The 21,712-nt window shown below is 36.0% G+C and overlaps 1 protein-coding gene across 1 annotated transcript in view; it reads left to right on the top strand.

The window, feature by feature from the left end:
• The window catches only part of LOC131029102 (SEC12-like protein 2), a 101,560-nt gene that overhangs the window by 44,340 nt on the left and 35,508 nt on the right, over window positions 1–21,712 (top strand). The window lies entirely within an intron of this gene.

The following is a 21,712-nucleotide window of genomic DNA, read 5'->3' as shown; positions in this document are numbered from 1 at the left end:
AGAGGCAAATATCACATATCTTAGTGATGCTGCTTGGGGTTGGTATATAAATGGGCAAAGATTTTACAATTTATGTTCATATTCCATATTTAGGATATATTTGTATTTCTATGGCATGGATCTTTTTCCAAACTTTATTAATTTATCTTGGATTTAGCAAAATTTTGTAGAGCAGAAATGCTATTGGTTGAGGGATCCGTTAAATGACTTTTAGAGTGTTTCAGGTGCAAGGATAGTGGTAAATTATTGAAGAGGAAACATGTTAACCATTTCAATTTCCACTGCCTAGCTTTTTTCTTGTGTCCTGGCTTACAGTCATTAGTCTCACGGCTCACCTGAAGTGCAGGAAGAGCTTGACACCCTTGCTAGAAAGTCATGTGCCGGACTATCTACCAAAGCAAATAAATATTCATGCAAAAGAAATCAAAGTATACTTAATACATGTGCACAAATGTATAGGAACCTGACTCATTTATATTAATTAGCTGTAATCATTTACCTTTGTTTATCCATTCCATTAATGTTAAGTACAAGAACTTAGTATCAAGAATAGAGTGTGATTTATCATTACAATGTGGGGTTTATAGGTGCCTTACCCCTACTCTCAAACTCATGTTTACTGCATCTTTTGTACATATTGTGAAACCCTTAGTGCATTTTACAATTATCAGTTACAATGGCTGTTATCACTTTTTTTTGATAAGTACAATGGCTGTTATCACTTATAACTGTGCTCAACTGAGTTTCTGTGCTGGATTCAAATTTCTTTATATTTGCTCGGACTGGATTCAAATCTCTTTATATTTGCTCGGACTAACAACTTTCATTTTACAAATCACGGGAATAGATTTATGGCACCAAAGAAATATGCAAATTACATTTGATTGAATGCTTTTGGAATGTAATAATGTTTGGGAAAGTGTTTTTGTAAGAACCCCTACTGAGATTTTTAAAATTTTCCACTTCACAACTCAGATATTGAAGATCTGAGTCTCTGTACTGCTGTTTGGGTCTTAGTTGCAGGGTTGTTTGTTTGAAGAGTTTATCATGAAGTTCAAACTCCTCCATTAATTACAGTATATGCCTCCTTCACATCCATAAAATAATATCTTTTGTTTGTCTTCAATACAATATTAAAAATATTTCAAAGGGGCAATCAATAATTATAGACAATACCTTTATCTATGAGCAAATAACATTAGTCAAATGAAGTCACAATCAATTGATTCCAATATATGTAAAATTACTTCACAATGATACCCAATTTAATATTGCAAAGGAATACCTGAATACCATTAAATCTTCTTATGCTGCAAATTTGTTTCTAAAAGAGATTTCACCAAATTTCTGAATCCTCGAATGTTGAATTTAGCTACAAAATCTGAGTGACTTTGCCAAATACCAGCTAGGGTGGATAGTTTCACCACCGAAATTGATCTTCCCAAGAGGGTTTGCGTTCTCAAGAGGCTGAGATGGCACAAGTTTCAATCTGCAGAACCACGAAGGTTTCAATCCAAAAGAAAGAAAAAACTCAACATATCTCCATTTAATCTCACACTGTTCTTTTATAACCTTCTGGGAAACTCTTCAATTCCACCTTTTCAGCTTCCCTCTCTCTTCGTATTTCCCTTTCTTTTAATTTCTATCTTTTGCTTGGGAAATAATAAAATGGTCCATTGACATAAAAGTGGTCACTTAACACTTAACAGGAATTAATTTACATATTAAATAATTTAAACATTATTTTAATTATTTAAATATATTTAAAGCCATATAAAAGGGGACATCACATGTTTGGTATTGATTTTAAAAAAAAATCTGTTTTAGGCAGAGGATGGTGAGCAATACATTTTGCTTTAATCCATCGGTTCTCTCTCATTGTATCCTGCTCCAAATGTGCTGGTATATATGCATCTTTTGTTGTCTCTTTGATTATAGAGATTTTTTTTGACATTTCAGGAATGGTTTTACATTTTCAGATACAGCAGAACACTAGTGACACAATTGAGTAGATGGGCTGATATAGAACAGTTCAAGCAAGGATGAAAGCAAATAATGTTCTTTCATCCTATTTGTTCTCTTGATGTGTGTATGTTTTGTGCTCAAGTGATCTTTCATGATGGAGTATTGAAGGGTTTTGTAGTTAAATGTAACTCCAAGTTGTCATTATGAATATATCATGGTCCACAATTTCCTTTATTAAATAAACAATTGTGTTTTCTATGATAAATGAAGCCTTCGGGTTTTCTGAATATCAATAAAAGGTGTAAGTTTGATTAAGGACAACCTCACTGATCACATAAGACCTCAAAATAGCTGAAACTTACATTCGTAGAAGGTATCGATTAAGAGTTTTCAATGGCAAATGTTGAATAATGCATATATTAAAGAGGCATTGAGTGCAAATTATGGGTTGGAAATGGACAATCATGTGAAAACAGGAACCAACTATTTTTTATGACGTTCATAGCTCTATGATTTATATCAGCAGCACTATCAATAAGGGATAAGTTTGATTAAGGAAACATCCTACTGATTACATAAGACCTCAATATAAGCTTTAAATGAACATTTCTAAAGGTTCAGACTAAGAGCTTTTAATGGTAAATGTCAAATAATATGCCCAGATAAAGAGCCATTGGGTTTAAGTTATGGGTTGGAAATGGACTATTATCTGAACATAGGAATTAAGTATTGTTGACGACATTAGTATCTATATGGGTTATGGTAGGAGTAATATGGATATTTTCTGCATGACAGTAATGTGAATTAACATTAGATAGCAGGGTTGAAGGCTTGTCCTATAGCATTGATGGCTTTATCATAATAGTTAATAGTTAATACATATAAAGTTTAAGAGTCCCTATTTAACAAACAACAATAGAATGGTTTAACATTAAACAACACTCGTTTTGTTATGATGGCTGCTGGTGTAGAGGTCCGATTTTTTTCTTATTGTAAAACAAAATTTGAATGATGTTCTTGGGGAAGGTGTGCCCCACTTATATGGTAGCATGCCACTAATGTTTTTGCTGATGCTATCAGCCATAAATACCATGTCAGCATCAATAGAAATGTGACAATGTGACAATAATTTGATTTAATCCTAGAGAGATGAGCTCAAGGCTTGCCCGTTAATTTCTTTTGAACATAAACATGTAAAGAGTTTGGAAGTACTAATTTTTGAGATCAAATCTACAATATGCAAAGCTAACACTATATGATATGAAGAATTTTCATTTTACTAATACAGGGGCTGTTAGGTTCACTAAGAAAGTACAAAGAGAAGTAATCGTAATTTGAAGGTCCAAGGTTGTGTGGCAATATGATGGCAGTGTTAATTTTAGTACTTTCAGATTGAATAAAACTCAGAAAAAATCAGAATCAGTTTAAACTAGGTTAATTAATTTATAGTTTTCCAGACTTAAGCATAATAAGAAAATGAAATGCACAAGGACAAAACACAGTTACCCTGGGAAAACCTCCTAGGAGGAAAAAACCCAGCCAAAGGATCCTCAGATCTGATTATGATTATGAACTGAACATTACACACTTATCTGGAGCATAGAGGTTGCAGTCACAAGGAAGAAGAGATAGAAGTCTTCACAATTAGTTTGCTAATGAAGGTTATTATTTGCAGTCCTCATCATCGGAATTTTCTGAGTGTAGCAAGGGTAGCAGCACCTTTCCAAGTAGATTACAGTCCTTCAATGGAGTCCTTCAAGGGTTCGCTGACTTCAATTGGAAATCTGCTGCTAAATAGGTTCACTATCTCCTATTAGAGATCTGCTGCCATCTGGTGAAGTTCACTGCCTCCTATTTTGAGATCTGCTACCTTCTAGTGGAGTTCGCTGTTGCCAACTGTCCTTCTATGAATTTCGCCTTCACCGAATATATTCTGAATGAAGATATTGAGAAGTATATGCCACATTTATAGGAGTCATATTGCTTCTTAATTATGTCGGCCTTCTTTGCATTTAGATATTTATTTATTTTAATTCACTTTTAGGTGAAGTGAGATAGGGTCGGCCCTATCAAGGAGGCGAGTGGGTTTGCGTGAAGCGTGGAAGCCTTTTAGGTGAGCCGAAAGGTATTGGGCCAGGTCCTATATGAAGGAGGCGGATTCCAATGTTGCCCAAGGCAATTGGAATCCGCCAGCCCTAATTACAACCAACACTCCCTCTTAATTAGGGAATAGAATCATAATCATAATCTTCTAGCTTGCACACAAGCATAGACTGGATCCACCTTGTATTGCTCACAGAGGGTGGAGAGGATCCTTTTCTACCATCTTACATTGCCCGCAGAGGATGGTCAAAGGTTACAATACCATCTTACGTTGCCCGCAGAGGATGGTTTAACAATTTACACTTCTCCCTGAGAAGTTTACAATACCACCTTACATTGCCCGCAGAGGGTGGTTAACATTTACAATACCATCTTACATTGCCCGCAGAGGATGGTTAAGAATTATACTTCTCCCTGAGAAGTTTACAATACCACCATACATTGCCCGCAGAGGGTGGTTAACATTTACAATACCATCTTACATTGCCCGCAGAGGATGGTTAAGAATTATACTTCTCCCTGAGAAGTTTACAATACCACCTTACATTGCCTGCAGAGGGTGGTTTTATACAATACAAAGTATCACTGAAATTGAGACTCCCTCTCAATCGGAGTTTCATTTTCCACAATACCAAGTCTATCCCTAAAGTACACAAACTTCACTTTGGATAGAGGCTTGGTAAGAATATCTGCAACTTGCTCATCAGTGCTGACATACTTCAGTTGAATAGCACCTCTTTGTACCATGTCCCGAATAAAATGATAATGGGTTTCCACATGTTTTGACCTGTCATGAAACACTGAATTGATAGACATTTTAATACAACTCTGATTATCACAGTGAATAACTGTAGGATCCCATGGCTGACCAAATAGCCCAGCAAGAAGCTTACGAAGCCACACTGCTTCTCTGGATGCTACACTTGCTGCAATATACTCAGCTTCAGCAGTACTCAATGCCACTGAGGATTGTTTTCTGCAAGCCCAAGAGATCACTGCAGAACCCAAGCTAAAACAAATACCAGAGGTGCTTTTCCTGTCTTTGACGCTTCCAGCCCAGTCTGCATCAGAATAACCTTCCAAGGTTATTGGAGTGTTAAGTGGATAATTCAGCCCAAAACCAATTGTGCCCCGCAAGTATCTTAGGATATGCTTGGCTGCAACAAGGTGAACATGCTTGGGCAAACTCATGAACTGGTTGAGAGCATTTACAGCAAAACATATGTCTGGTCTAGTGTTAACTAGATACATCAGTGATCCAATCAACTGTTGGTACTCGGATGGATCTGCAAATTCAGAGTTAGATTCAGAAACACTTAACTTCTTTAAGTTAGATTCCATAGGAGTAGACATTGGTTTACAATCCATCGTTCTAAATCTTTTCAAAATGTCAATAGTATACTTCCCTTGACTTAGAAAGATTTCGTTAGATCTTTGCCATACTTCTAGACCTAGGAAATAATGCATTAGACCTAAATCTTTCATTTCAAATTCTGAAGCTAGTTCTTTCTTGCATCTAATAATAAGTTCATCTTTACCAGTAATAAATAAGTCATCCACATAAAGAACTAGAATTAGCATTTCATCATTGGCTACTTTAAAGTAAATGTTAGGGTCAGCATCATTTTTACAAAAGCCTAGACTTAGCAAATATTTATCAATTCTTTCATACCAAGCACGAGGAGCTTGTTTAAGACCATACAGAGCTTTCTTTAACCTGCACACATGGGTTAATCTATCCTGAATCTCATATCCCTCAGGTTGCTCAATATAGACTTCTTCTTCAATGACACCATTGAGAAAGGCAGTCTTAACATCCATCTGATGTAGTTTCCAACCTTTAGAAGCAGCAATAGCAATTATTGTTCTAATGGAAGTATATCTAGCAACAGGAGCAAATGTTTCTTCATAGTCTATGCCTTCCTTTTGGGAAAAACCACGCACTACAAATCTAGCCTTATATTTTTCAATACTACCATCAGCATTATGTTTAATTTTAAATAACCATTTAGAGGAAACAACAGATTTACCTTTGGGTCTGGGCACAAGGTCCCACACATCATTCTTGATGATTGACTGATATTCTTCATCCATAGCAAGCTTCCAGGCATGATGACTTAAGGCTTCTTCAACATTGCAAGGTTCAGTTTCAATGAGATTACACATTAAAGAAACGTAGTTGGAAAATACCTGAGGTCTCTTAGTTTCACGGAAGGTGCCACTTGGAGCAGCAAATCTTTCAGCTTCTTGAATGGTGTTTCTTACCCAAAGTGGCCTCTTTTTGGTAACGACAATGTCACTAGGAATATCAGTGGGATTCATGGGTTCTGGAGGATCATCATGATCATCTTGAGGTGGAGGTTCAACTTGCTCCCTCTGAATCTCAGGGTTAGTATCAACGTTTATATTTTGATTATCATTAGATTCATCAATAACACAAGAACCTTTCGATTTCTTAAAAGCAATGTCTTCTTCAAATTTAACATCCCTACTTACCTCAACGTACCTTTGACCTGGGATGTAAATCCTGAATGCCTTGGAGGATTCACTGTATCCCACTAGCATGCCTTTCTTTCCGGAGGGTTCCAACTTTGATCGCTTTTCCTTGGGCACATGAACATAGATGGGACTTCCAAAGATTCTGAGGTGACTAATGTCTGGTTTGGATCCTGTGAAGGCTTCTTCCGGGGTCATGTTCTTTAGAGCACGATGAGGACATCTGTTCTGGATATATACTGCTGTTCTAGACGCCTCAGCCCATAGAAGGGTTTGCAAGTCTTGATCGTGGATCATAGCCTTTGCAGCCTCCACAATGGTCCTATTCTTTCTTTCAGCAACACCATTTTGTTGAGGATTGTATGGAACACAAAACTCCCTCTTAATTCCTGACTCAACACAAAAATCATGAAAGCTACCGGAGGTGTACTCACCTCCATTGTCAGATCTTAAACATTTGATTATTTTTCCAGAGAGGTTTTCAGTTAATGCTTTAAATTCCTTAAATTTACTTAAGACTTCATCAGATTCTTTAGATTTCAAGAAGTAGATCCAAGTTTTCCTAGAGAAATCATCTATGAAGATTACATAATAAAGGAATCCACTAGGAGATGCTATAGACATGGGACCACATAAATCAGAGTGAACAAGTTCTAGTTTGTCTTTAGCTCTATTTTCACTTTTATGAAATGGACTTTTAACATTCTTACCAATAGCATAACCTTTACAAGTGTTATCATGAATTTGATTGAGTTTAGGCATACCTTTAACTAACCTTTCAAGGGATGGAAGGGCTTGATAATGTAGATGTCCAAGTCTTCTATGCCATAACTCACAGGATTCCGGAGCCTCATTAATGAGGGCTTGAATAGGGTTAGTAGAGAGCTTATAAAGACTATCATATCTATGGCCAATTATACGAGCAGATTTAAAACTATCTTTCTTAGACCAAGCAAGAACTTTTCCTTCAGAAAATGCAATTTGATAACCTTTATCTTCTAGAGCAGAAATGGAAATTAGGTTTCTTTTAATTCCAGGAACAAACAATATATCACTGAGATGCAAGGAAATACCGGAATCTAATTTTAGAGAAGTAGAGCCAGAACCTCTTACTGAATAACGAGCGTCATCACCAATTACCATGTGAAGGCTGGTATCCTTTTCTACTATGACTGAAAGATGATCACAGTAACCTGTGATGTGTCTGGAGGCACCATTGTCAATCAACCATGTATTGCTATCTGAGGGAACACTGCTAGATAGAGCGGAGATGAATAAGAAGTCATCATTTTGTTCTGAGACTTCATTTAGGTTTGCTTCACTTTGGTTAGGGTTAAATTGACATTCCTTAGCATAGTGACCGAATTTGTCACATCTAAAACATCGCACACGCGAAGTATCTCTTGGTTTCTTCCAAGGGTGTTGGGAACTAAAAGATCTGGATTCCCTATTTCTTTTAGGATAAGGTTGCTTCCAATTTCCCCTTTTCTTGCATTGAGCTGCAAGCATGTGATGATCATCTACATGGGGGCTCTTGGATTGACTCCTTGTGATGAGGCGAGACTCTTCTTGGATGCAATCATTCTTAAGGCGATCAAGTGAAGGTAACTCAGACCGACCACTTATGGTTTGGATAAATGACTCCCATGAGTGAGGTAGACCATTAAGGGCAATCATGACAAGGTCTTTGTCTTCCATGTTATGGCCAATTAAACCTAGCTGATTCTTTAGTTCTGAAATTTTCATGAAGTAGGAAATAACAGAATCTTCTTTAGCCATTTTGATATTAAGTAGTTGTTGTCTTAACGTAATTGCCCTACTAAGATTGTTAACTTCATATGTACCTTGTAGATGGCTGAACATTTCCCTTGTAGTGGTGAATGAGGCAATAGAGGTGACGAGGTGGTCTTTGACTGAATCAATGAGAATCTTCCTGGCCTTGATAGCATCCTTTTTGAATTGTTTCAACTCAGCTGCATCCGAAGGCTCAATTAGCTCTTTCGCTTCTATGAATTGGAGAAGATCTTCTTCCTCAAGAGCCAACTTGATTCGAACTTTCCATGCAGTAAAATTTAGATTCCCATCAAGCCTATCTTCAACTTTCAGCCCCATTGACCTGATCTGCAAAAGCTACAGCAATCTGAAAATAAAAGTGTACTGAATTTTAAATCTGAAGATTGATCTAACCAATTAGCTCTGATACCATGTTAATTTTAGTACTTTCAGATTGAATAAAACTCAGAAAAAATCAGAATTAGTTTAAACTAGGTTAATTAATTTATAGTTTTCCAGACTTAAGCATAATAAGAAAATGAAATGCACAAGGACAAAACACAGTTACCCTGGGAAAACCTCCTAGGAGGAAAAAACCCAGCCAAAGGATCCTCAGATCTGATTATGATTATGAACTGAACATTACACACTTATCTGGAGCATAGAGGTTGCAGTCACAAGGAAGAAGAGATAGAAGTCTTCACAATTAGTTTGCTAATGAAGGTTATTATTTGCAGTCCTCATCATCGGAATTTTCTGAGTGTAGCAAGGGTAGCAACACCTTTCCAAGTAGATTACAGTCCTTCCATGGAGTCCTTCAAGGGTTCGTTGACTTCAATTGGAAATCTGCTGCTAAATAGGTTTGCTGTCTCCTATTAGAGATCTGCTGCCATCTGGTGAAGTTCGCTGCCTCCTATTTTGAGATTTGCTACCTTCTAGTGGAGTTCGCTGTTGCCAACTGTCCTTCTATGAATTTCGCCTTAACCGAATATATTCTGAATGAAGATATTGAGAAGTATATGCCACATTTATAGGAGTCATATTGCTTCTTAATTATGTCGGCCTTATTTGCATTTAGATATTTATTTATTTTAATTCCTTTTAGGTGAAGTGAGATAGGGTCGGCCCTATCAAGGAGGCGAGTGGGTTTGGGTGAAGCGTGGAAGCCTTTTTGGTGAGCCGAAAGGTATTGGGCCAGGCCCTATCTGAAGGAGGTGGATTCCAATGTTGCCCAAGGCAATTGGAATCCGCCAGCCCTAATTACAACCAACAGGCAGGAGCGTGTTGGTGATTTGAAGTAGATGTCGAAAATGCTTGACCAAATCCTACAACCAAGCCTGGAGGAATGTCTCTGAAAATGTGTTGGACTAATACAGAGGTTTGCAAGGGCAAGATAAAAGTCTTCTGGATGATAATTGAATATATCCAGGAAATCTATTGTATAAAAATTAATAACTAGTGAGAGTAAGAGCATATGATAAATTTGAGGGTAAAAGAGATATTCGTGATAAGATATATATGGAACCCATAAGCTAAAGAGGGATGTATCAGGGTGCTGTAATCCTTAAAAAAGAATTAAACAACCAAATTCTAAGGAACTAGCCATTAGTTGTGCTCTAGAACCCAAGTGAAGGTGACAAGTAGTCTCACAACTTATTTTTGGAAAAGGCATGGTATATGTAATGGAGATGTTGTAGGCTTTCCAACAGGTCTGTTTATGCACTCCTATAAAATATGTTAACAACTAGGATAGGAGTTAATGCTTGAAAGGTTGTAGTATCTTTGCTAATTGGCAAACTTATCAATATGGTTTAGTAGTTTTTTAACGTAACCATTACATCTGTCCCCAAGGTAGGAATAGGTTGTTTCTATGGAGCAGTAAGGCTGTGAAATACCTAGGGGAAGCATGAAGATAAAAGTATAGAGAGAACATACTTGTATCTACTTGTAATGGATGAAAAATGCTTGTAATTGCCAAGGGTTAAGCTCCATGCTCCACCTTTAAATCCTTGTAGTACCTAAAATGGGAACAATGCTAGGGACTAAGATTGTCCAAGATCTTATTAGCCAAAGAATTTGCATTGACATGCTAAGGTAAAGGAATACGGGAGATATAAAAATAAACAAAGTGATAAATCAAATCCCAAGCCTTAACAAAATGGGGCGAAAGCTCAACTCTTTGAATACTCTAGATGATGTTGGGTAAAAATTACAATACAACTCAACATATGAAGCTCCAAGTTCAAGGGCATCTATTAACACATTGATAATAGCAAGATACTCATCTAAGTTATTTGTTTTGCTAGCTAGATAGTCACTAGGTGCCATGATTTCATTACTCAAGAATCTTTATTTCTCTAGATTGCCATTGTGGGATCTCATTTCCTTTCATCAGTATTAATCAAAATCACCATTGATTTATGGTGCATGGAGGCTATTAGGACAAATCGAGGGAGCAATCTTAATAATTTGATGGCTATTCTCTATAGTGATAAGATGAGCAAATAGACAAATTCTAGAATCATGGATATTAAATGGGGACATTAAAGAAAAAGTGTCAACACAAAAAAGCAAGTCACAAGTATACAAAACACGCAAGGAAGAAGCAAAGTGGATGACAACAAATACTAAGAAACAATTGATGATAACTAACATGAACCAAGGTGGTAGGATTGGTGATCAATCATAGATAGAGGTATAAGCACGAGCAATAATAAGTTTTGGTTGGACCTACATCTAATTGATGATTATAATCAATGAAATACAAGATTCCAAATGTGGTAGTATAAATTACCAAATGTGTCTATTAGAGCTGATATCTCTAACTTAAAGAATGAGTGAGGAACAATATGTAGTAAGGCTTTGATTACCCCAAGCTTCCAATGTGTTGTACAAGATGAGAGATTAAGAAACTCTTCAAAATAGAAGTATAAAGGAACATAGATCAAAGTAGAGGGGGTTGAGAGACACTAGGCCATACAAGGTCAAGAAATATGGTAGAATTTCAATTATGGGTTGGTGAGAGATACACATGAATCCAATAGGGAATGAGAAAGTCACAGACAGCCTAAATATAACCTAAAAAGTGTTCATGGGAATTGAAAAGGCTTTTGGCATGTGAACGACTCAAATATAACCTCGCCACTCCATTAGGAACATGGAAAAATCCCAATGGTGGTAGTTTTGCAAGGATTAGAGTAGTAATAGAGCACAAAATGTTACAACCATTGAGTGTGAGCGCAAAAATCATTGTGGAATTTATAGAGATCATGGTACTTTTGAGACCATGGCTCTTGTATAGATCATCAAGGATGAGATGAATATGCTTGTAGATCTTATAATCCTAAATTGCTGGTCCTAGCACGAGTACAAATCAAATGTGATAGTGTGACAATTTTTTTCCTTGGATATGAGCATGTGTTTGACTATATATATAATATCAATATGTATTAAAAAAATTTAAATTATACTCATAATTACTAATAAACAAAATACTAAAAACTTGATAATTTACAAAAATGAACATACTCATAAAATTCATGTAGTGATTTTTCCAATGTCAATATACAATGAAAATTACAATCAATATTTAATAGTCTTCATATTGCTCTTCATCAAAAGCATCAAAGTCAATACTTGGTTCAATTTCTTTTGAACCACAATCAGCTGTAGTGTCGTTCAACTAGTTGCATCACAGTAGAAGCTACCTTGTTTGTGGAGACTTTGGCATGCTGTGCAATTGTACCATCTAAGTTGGCACAGTGAGGAGTTTGATCCCAATTCTTTGTCACCCCATTGTTGTATTCAAGTGTCTTATGTGACAAGGGACAAAAGTTTGAGTGCACAAAGACCAAATCCTCATATTTTTTTGCACCCAATCAGTTGTCCTCAACCTAGTGGATGGAGGAGTTCTTACTCCAATTTCACTCAGTAGAAGAAGATCTCGCCACTTGTTGATTTCGCATACAACATTTATAGTTACAAAACATAATTTATGAATTATAATATATAGCAGCAAATGAAAAGCAAGAAAGTTAAAAAATAAAAAGATGCATACTAAGAATTTTTATTGCAAGAGGTTACAAGTAAATAGAGCTTGGTCATGTATGTACCACTATTCATGAGTACCTTTTTAAACTTGTTTCTAAGGGCACAAACATCATGATTCCATGAAGATACGATGTGGTCAATTTCACTTAAGAAAACCCTTTGTATATCGACATCTAGGAATATTCTTATAAATGCAGTATTGTAGCCAGTAACAAACTCTTCATCCCTATATGGTGCCACCCATCTTTGGCAAGGAAAGTATCTCTTTGCTATAATAATTTGGGGCCAAAGAAAATAGGAGATGCAAGGGTGTGGTCATTTTTTTCCAACTGTCAACAATGATCTATTGCATTCTTTTGAAAATGCTTCTATTAGTTCATGCTCCTCGACTTCAATTATGGTCTTTTTTTTCAACCATGGAATCCAACCATAGTAAATTTCACCTAAACATAGGTGTTTTGTATTGACATAAGTATCATGTTGATAATGGGTTTTGTTGAACTCAAATATATTTTACATGAGCTCACCATTGATCATCTAGGATCAATGCTTTGATTTTTTGGGCCCATTGTACTCGATTTCCTCCATACGCTCAAAAATTATTCATAATCACAACACTCAATGCATCTCGCACCTTCACAAGTCGTCTTAAGATGATTGTGTATGATGCAAATCAAATTTTGCTGACCTAGCATGGTATAAAAAATGCAAATTAAATTTTTTAAAGATAGATGACCTGTTGCATATCAACAAATAAAAAATTAAAACGTATTTTAAATTTTTTTAAATTACCTTCAACAACTCTAAGATGGAGGTCTGAAAGATGCCTTGTGACATATGATGCTTAGTCACAAACATTTGAATAGACAACACAAATTTGTGCTGATCTCTTGCAATATCAAATTTCCTCAGCGAATCTGTAGATTTCTTTGACCCACTCAAATTTGTGCTGATCACTTGCAATATCAAATTGAGTAGACAACACAAGATGTCCAAAAAATATGCCCTTACGTATCTTTCATATAGAACTAGTCACCCTACAACTTTAGTACTATTTGTTATGACTTAGACAACATTTTTTGTGTCTTATTATTTCAATGGATTCTATGAGGATAGTGGCAATGAAAGTTGCATCCTTGGCTTGCCCCTCACAATGCTTTGCCTTTGAAAACATTGCCTCTTTAGGGGACATTACAATGACGTTGATCATGGGTGTATTTTTGCAATTCATCCATCCATTAGAAACGGACATATTTGTTTTGAGCCATGTGTCCTTGATTGCTGTCAATGATGCATCTACTGTATCTTTCTCCTTTGCCAGTGAGGTGGTTCACACCTTTTTATACCTAGGACTAACATAATCAACAAGTGCATCAGCTATGGCTTTCACTATATGTTGCCAATATGACGATCCGATGAGGTTTAAAGAACCATTGGCATAAATGCAACAAGAAATTCTCTCATTTGCAACCTTCCTCACTTCATTCCTGAAGGCCTTTACTAGTGGGCCTCTTTTGTGTGACATTCTCTTCTCTAGAAGATGGTGATAATGGCATGAAAGGATGTGGGCCAGCTGGTTGAGATAAGCCGCTAGGAAGTTTTTACAAGCTTTTCTTAGCAAGAGGATGTGCTCTTTCCTTTGATCTAATACTTATGTCAGCATCCTCTTGTTCTTTAATAGACCACATTATTTGTAGCTTTGACAACCTTTTTTTATTCGGCACAAGATAAGCTTTTATTCCCAAATGGGGAAAAGCACACAAGTGAGCTTTCACTCATCTATATAAGCTCTTATACTTAGTTCCACATTGGCTACAATGCCAATGATAATCTCCACCATGAAGTTCTCCAATCGTTGTTGTATGTTGCCAAAGAGGTGATGTTGCATCAAACTTAAATGAAATTTTTGCATAATAACTCTACAACTTCAAAAATATTTTTTTTGGCACTATAACTCTTTGTTTTGAATGAAATGTTCAAAGAAATATTCAAAATTTAATTAAAAAAGGCAAAAACTTGAAATAATTGAAAAATCCTCAATAAAATTATTTAAAACTTGAAAAAAATGAAAGGTTCACTCCTCTTTGTTTGTTAATCTATTTTCTGCAGCTATTTCTTTCCTATTGGTGTAGGTTTGATTCTCCTGTAGCCCTCACCTTCAAAGATAAATGAAGTAACCTTCAAAACCCAACAATGTAGGTTCGAGGCAAAAATGTTGTTTTTTTCGTTCAAAAAATGTTTGAAAAGTGTTTTTAAAATTGTTATTTATGCTTAGTAGTTGTTGTAGGTTTCCTTGTTTTTGCTTGGGTTTGGCTAGGGTTTTGCTTGAGCACCCTAGGTTACTTGTGGTTTCTTCACAAAAGGACCCATAGATAACTTGGGTTGCTCAAGCGCAACTTTCGGAAAGCCTCGTGGAGGATTGTCCCTACACTTAGACCTAGATCAGACCCATATCTTTACAATGGGGTTCTTGAGGGAGTTGATAACATAAGACTCCTAGGGAACCTTTGTTGCTTGAAGAGTATTGTGTGTGAACCTTGGGGAGAACCAGCCTTGGACCTAGACCCGCATGAGTATGGGGGGTGCAAGGAGATTCTACTCGAGGGATCTCAGTTGGACTACAAAGAAATCAGTTCTGGAAGACTTTTTGCTGTTTAAAATCTGAAGGAGCTACTTGCTTGAGAGGCCGACCTATACTAAAGCTTGTTTGGAGTGTAGGAGAGCACTTTCCTTGCATCTTCAACATTGAGTTATCAAGTCACATCATGACTAGTAGATTTGAGTAAGTTTATATCAGTTTGGAATCAGTTTTGGATAGTTTTTGCTGCTGTTGCTGAGAGATGTGTCTACTAGTGTGGCTGATCCCTCTACGGGTTGTTTAGTGTCAAGAAAGGACATAAATCTGCATTATAAGAGTTGGGTCTGCAAATACTTGTTATTATCAGCAAGCTGAGGTAGTTTTTAGAGTTATTTTGAAGGGATATTAATCATGGGAAGTTGTTTATACATTTGCATTGAAAACACTCTTAAAAGCATCATTCAATCACACAAAAATCAGTACAACAGTTCCAAACCAGAATTCACTGGTAGTTCATAGTGCCCCACACCAGGGTGGGACATTACAGTCAGCCTAGCAAGGAGGCACCTCACTCAGCCATAACCAGCAAATACCTTCAAAACTGTTTTTCTTTGTTGTATTGATGAGATCCCTGAAGTAGTTTCTCCCTAGTCCCTACAGACCCTGAGATGATCTTCCAAAACTGTAGGTGTGATGACTTGTGAAGGGTTTCATCCACACAAGCTGCACCAAACCTAGGGTTCATCCAAGCTCCTCTCAGGAAGCAAGAGTGAAATAATAACCAACATAACATGGCAAAATGATTTCCAAGTTGCCTTTTTATCAAACTCTAATGATTTTAATTAGAGTTTTATTCAATTTCTAATGTCTTTTATTATCTTTTCTTTCTCCTCAAAAGGGCACCCACTTTAAGTCACCATTTTTTTTATCATTTCCAACTCCACTTGGAGTGGTGTCCAAGGAAAGTGACTTCATTATAAAGTCATTTTCATAACTTTATAAATCTAGCTTTTAGAGTCACCTTTTAATATTATTAGCAATATTACAAATAACCTCAAAATGCAGTGAACTCCACTTTCACTCTTCTAAGGCGTCCATACTCTCTAGGATATTAAGTGACTTGTATCATAAAGTTCACTTTTGATGTACATTGTTTAAGTTTAATATTAATTTAACTTAACAACCTTTTTGCAATATCATAAAATAATGCTTTTATACCTCCCGATCCACTGAATTATGCTGTCCGAACCCTGAGAGAATTAACCCAACATGGCTCCTCTGTCCATCTTGTTAGTCTATGAGGACCTGATGATAGACTAACCCTGATTGGTTGATGCTAACTAAGAAGGGGACATTACATAAATACCTTTAACCAGAGGGAAATCATTTTTGAAAGGAGCACTGATATCCAATCTATCCACCAATTGGTTCGTCAACTTTCTAACAAATTGAATTAAAACCTTGTCAAACATAGGGGCTAGAAGTTATGCGTCTCCTCAATTAAGTGGCTGAGAGATTGAATACAAGCAACTGAGAGGATTATCAAGAATTTTGTTAAGAATTTAGACTACATCTCCACCATAAATGAATTTATGTACATCCCGAGAAATGTATCTGGATATAACTTTGTAATATTTTTATTGTACATAAACACAATCGATCTACATCCTTAGGGTATTTCACGTATCTTATTTATAGTGAGTGCCTCAGCCTCATTATTAGAAGCAACTGAGGTTCCCTTAAAAACAAATTTAACACCTTAATATCAGTGTCCTAAATGATGCCATTGTAACTTTGCTTGACCTGGATCACTTTTAGAATGTGGAGTCTCTATTGAGTTTAGTGAAGGGGCCCTAGGAGGTATCCTTCATATTATGGTATTTCACGTATCTTATTTATAGTAAGTGCCTCAGCCTCATAATTAGAAGCAACTCAGATTCCCTTAAGAAACAAATTTAACACCTTAAAATCAGTGTCCTAATTGGCCTACCTCTTCTGTAGGTGCACTTTTATATCACCCATTTTATCCAAAGAAATTGGATTGATGTTTTGACTTTGGTACTTATGGCAGCTGTGAATGAAGAAAAATTAAGCTGGTTTTTAAATTCTTATTGAGATCTGAACTCTTTTTTACTGGATCTCTTTCTGTCTTCGTTAAAAAAATCTGTACGAAATCTATGGTTAAAAGATACTCCTAAAATAAGTTGTTTTGTATCTCTGCCTATTTATGATAAGTTTGTGCATGGTAAGTTATATTTTATCCAGGAGGCAGTTCAACATGCGAGCCTTTTTTGCATGTTCATGCCACCTCTAAACATGTTGTGTTCATGGAGGGCAGTTCCTTTCCAGTAGTAGAGCCAATCATATACATTGGGAGTGAACTATAATTAGTTTGTTTCTTAAGTGCTTATGCTATGTCCCTTTTTGCCCGAGCTCTTTGTTATTGTACCTGATGTATGTTAAAGCTTCTTTAACCTTTTATGGTTATTCATGGACAGAAATATATTTTCTTTCTTTTATATGTTTGCATATGGAATAAGCTCCTTTTCTTATAAATCCTTGTCTTTGCAAAATCTGTGTCTTGAGTCATTACATTGAGTAAGCACTACGTTTGGAACGAAAGTAACATCATTGTTCTTAGAGATAGGCTCCCAAAATTGCAGAATTGAGCCGAGACACACCATCAGAGGAGGTACAAAGTTGTATATGTTCTGTTCCCTGAGTATTTCAATAGCTTGTCACAAGTTCTAGAGGAAGACTAGTATCGTTTTGAAATGTTAGCTATATTTTGGATGGGCAGTGTACTATGCCAGAGAAGGCTCTGGCATGAGAAAGGGGCAGAAGACAACAACTGGGGAGGTCATCTTGAGAAACAGATGTAGCTGCACAATCTTGAGTATCCTGATTAGAGGATGTTAAATATGTTTTCCAGAAATAAAAAATCTGGTTGAGTTAATTCCATACCATGAGAAGATGATTTAAAAAAAACAATCATGTTAATATCCATGTATGATTAACACAGGTCAGTGGGATTGAAAATTTAAATAGTGTTAAAACTTAAAAGTTGAAGAGCACACGGTTATATTGAGAGGGGGGGGGATGAATAAGTATAACAACAATCTTTTACCAATTTAAACCTTTTTTAGCTTCAATTATAAGTTTATAACTTATCATTGTGTGAGCACCAACCCCCTGGAAGCACTAACTCCCCAATCTGATTGTGTGAGCACCAACCCCCTGGAAGCACCAACTCCCCAATCTGATTTTGTGAGCACCAATCCACTGGAAGCACCAACTCCCACTTCAGAATTTTGTGAGCACCAACCCACTGGAAGCATCAACTCCCACTTCAGAATTTGTGAGCACCAACACACTTCTCATAAATCTGAAATTCTACCTGACAATGTTGCTAGAACAATGGATGATGGATATCCTTTTCTTCCTCAAACTCTCTTATTCAAACTGCCATTATGGTGACAATAAATCTGCCACAAAACAGATCACAATTCCCTGATAAAATCCTTTCCAATCTGTTCTCCAATCTGCACTTATAATTCTGTTATAAACTCTACAAATCTACCTTTTAAGTCTGCATAATCTTCTTCTATGTCTGCTGCAACTCTGTTATAAATCTGATCATAAATATGGCAATTTCTACATATGCATTTCTACCTTGAGATCTATCCAAACTGCTCATATTTCTTCATATGTTTATCTGATATAAACTTCTCATATACTGCACACTTACATCTCAAAGATCTTCCTTCTTTTTTATTCCATACTCTTACGCACACCTTACACAAGTCTCATAAAATCTTCATAAATATGCTTTGTAGAATCTTCATAAATATGAACATTAAATCTGCATATTCTTCATTTCAAATCTGCTGCTATCTGCTGTTATATTTCAGATATATGCTCAGAAATCTGCCTAAGTTACTACCTTCTTTTTTTTATATATTTTCATAGTTCACACATAATACAGTTTTTTTCCTTTTACACTTTTAAAACTGATATCTAATCTGTATATATATATCTCCTTCTTACCCTTACGTGAAAGAGTTATATCTCTTCATCTTACTTATACGTGAAGAGGTATGTCTTATTGATAAGGTTTATTCATAACCATCGGTTATGTTTAGTTCGACATCATATTATTTTCTTTGACTTGTTTGGAATCGTATTCTTTTTACAAATTGTTATTTGCAACCTTTGACCATTAAAAGGTCATCGCACTTCTTCATTTGTTCGTAATTACTCCATACAATATTTAATTAATTTGTTTTGGACTGCACCTCTTCATAAAGAAATCGCTGTCTCAGAAACTTTTTGCCTTCTCTATTTTTGATTTATGTGTTTTTGTCTTGTTTATTTTGTCCTATTCTGTTTTGTCTTATATGCTTTTGGACTTTCTTTTGATCGCTGTCCTTATTTAATTAATTTGCTTGCTTTCACCATGATCGCTACTTTTGTATAATCTTAGCCTTGTAAATATAATCGCTACCTCCCATCATTTTATTCATCTTTATCAACCGCCACCTTATTAACCACGCACCTCTTCATGATCAATCCATAGTTACGATCTGTCAAGCCATCTGTCATACTTAACTAATAACAATCGAACTGATTTATTAGTCAAGCCATTGTCACGATTATGTTCATAACGGTTTTGTTTGATACTTTTAGCCACCGATAAGTTTTATGTAAAAACTTTTGTCGTATTTTACTGATCATTATATACACATTACCCAGACACTGCCATAGACTTATTTCTTTGTCCGTTTTCTGATGTATGATCACTTTTTGCTATATTAAACATATAATCTCTGAATTGCTCTTTGATTACTGACAAATACGAAGTAATCTAATTCTTATTACTCTTCATTGACTCTAAATTATGCTTCTTTGTTTTTATTGCTGCCATTAACACTTCAATCACTGCTAAAGTAAGTCGTTCATGAACATCATTATGTCAACCCAAATAAAGCTGTGTTGATTTATTGTTTACAGTATTCCGCTATTCTTCCGTCACCCATATTTCAAATTTAATTCTAGTCTTATTGATTGTGTGTCACTGTATATGGTCGGCATCGCTGTTTCATGTATTGCTGTCTGTGATCTCTATGTTCTTATTTATGTATTAATTATGTATCATCGAATGGTAGCTTTCTGTGTATCTGTGTACATTTATGCACCTTTATGCTGTAGATGAATTTCAGATAGTCATCTATATGCTGCTGTATATAAACATATATGTATTCTGTAGCCATTTGTTGCTGTAGTCATGTCTTGCTGTGTATGTAAAGTGTTATATTTAGAATATACAGTATATATTTTCAGTCACTGTACTCTGTAGCTGAGACAATATATATCAGTTTATTGCTTAGTGGTTCATTGTCTTTGTAAACAGATCGCTGCATTGATCACTGTATACCCTCATCTTGTATATGGAGCTCATCTTCAATACTGATCGCAAATCTGATCATGGAGATGCCTTCAATTCTGATCATTAATGGTTTCATGTAGATGTCTTCTTCATATAAATCACAGCTATCCAATTCCTTAATCATGTGGATGTTTTCTTCATATAAATCACAGCTATCCAATTCCTTAACCATCACCTTTGACATTGATGATAGTCTTCTTGCATCTTTGACACAATATTTCCATCAAAAGTAGCTCCCATTTAAAGAGTTTTGTTTCAAGAAAATTGTTTAACTCTGTAACAAAGTAAATTTCAGAGATAGAGAGAGGGCAATACAACCCCTAATCTTTTTCCATATGCACAGAAATTTTTTCCCCTATGGTACGATGCCCAATATTGAATTTGATGTTATCAACTGGAGAGTGACTCAAGTTGGAAGCCATGATGCACTCCTGGGAGGCACAATACAGGAGGCTTTATTTACAAGCACTGCAGGGAACATGGGGAACAGAAGGCACTAAAACGTTTTAAATATGCAGTTATCTGAAAAATGGCCTGATCATCTTCCACTAGTTGTCAAGGTTGTGTGGTAGTTTCTAACCTAATAAATTCCCATTGTTTCTACTGCTACCTTATCCATAGAGCTCTCTAGTTACAAGGCTTCCCTTCCTTTGATTTAGGAATTCCTATCTTTAGTTTTACTTTCTTCTTTTATCATGCTTCTCATTTTGTTCTAACCGTTCAATCCCTGAATTAAATCGTCTGGTTGTTAGGTCTCTTACCTTTGACAGCATTTGAACTACCTTTTTTCTAGAGAATCTAGTACTCCTGTTTATGTACCCTTGGTGCTTGCAAGTACTGATATTTCTCCTTTATGTAATGTGTTAGTTTATAACAATAAGCAGGATTAGTTCTAAGTCAGGTGATGGATGTTACAATATTTCGATAGTGCTGAATTTATAAAATAGTCTGCTGACCATTGAGAAAAAAGTTACAATAGATGGGGAAGTTGTGCTGGCGATCATTCGTGAAGTTTTTACCAACTCTATTAACTGTCATAAAGTTGTGAAAGAGACAGGATGAAGACAAAGAGGGTCATTTTTCTCCATGAGTCATGGTATGGGTGCCAGCTCCTTTGTAGTTCTGAGAGTGGTATCCAGCGATAAGGTTTCCTACATCTATGATATTGATTCTGACTGTGCCCATTGTTGTGTTTTTTTCAGTGTTTAGGTGGTCCTAATCATTTTCCTTTGCTTTGTAGACCTAATGTGGATAGTTGCCTAACCTATGTAGTTTCTTTCTTTCACTCTACTGCAACTGTC

This window comes from Cryptomeria japonica, chromosome 5 (assembly GCF_030272615.1).
Source record: "Cryptomeria japonica chromosome 5, Sugi_1.0, whole genome shotgun sequence".
Classification (NCBI taxonomy): Eukaryota; Viridiplantae; Streptophyta; class Pinopsida; order Cupressales; family Cupressaceae; genus Cryptomeria; species Cryptomeria japonica.
Note: the sequence above shows the minus strand (reverse complement) of the source record. Positions and strands in the feature narration are given on the sequence as shown.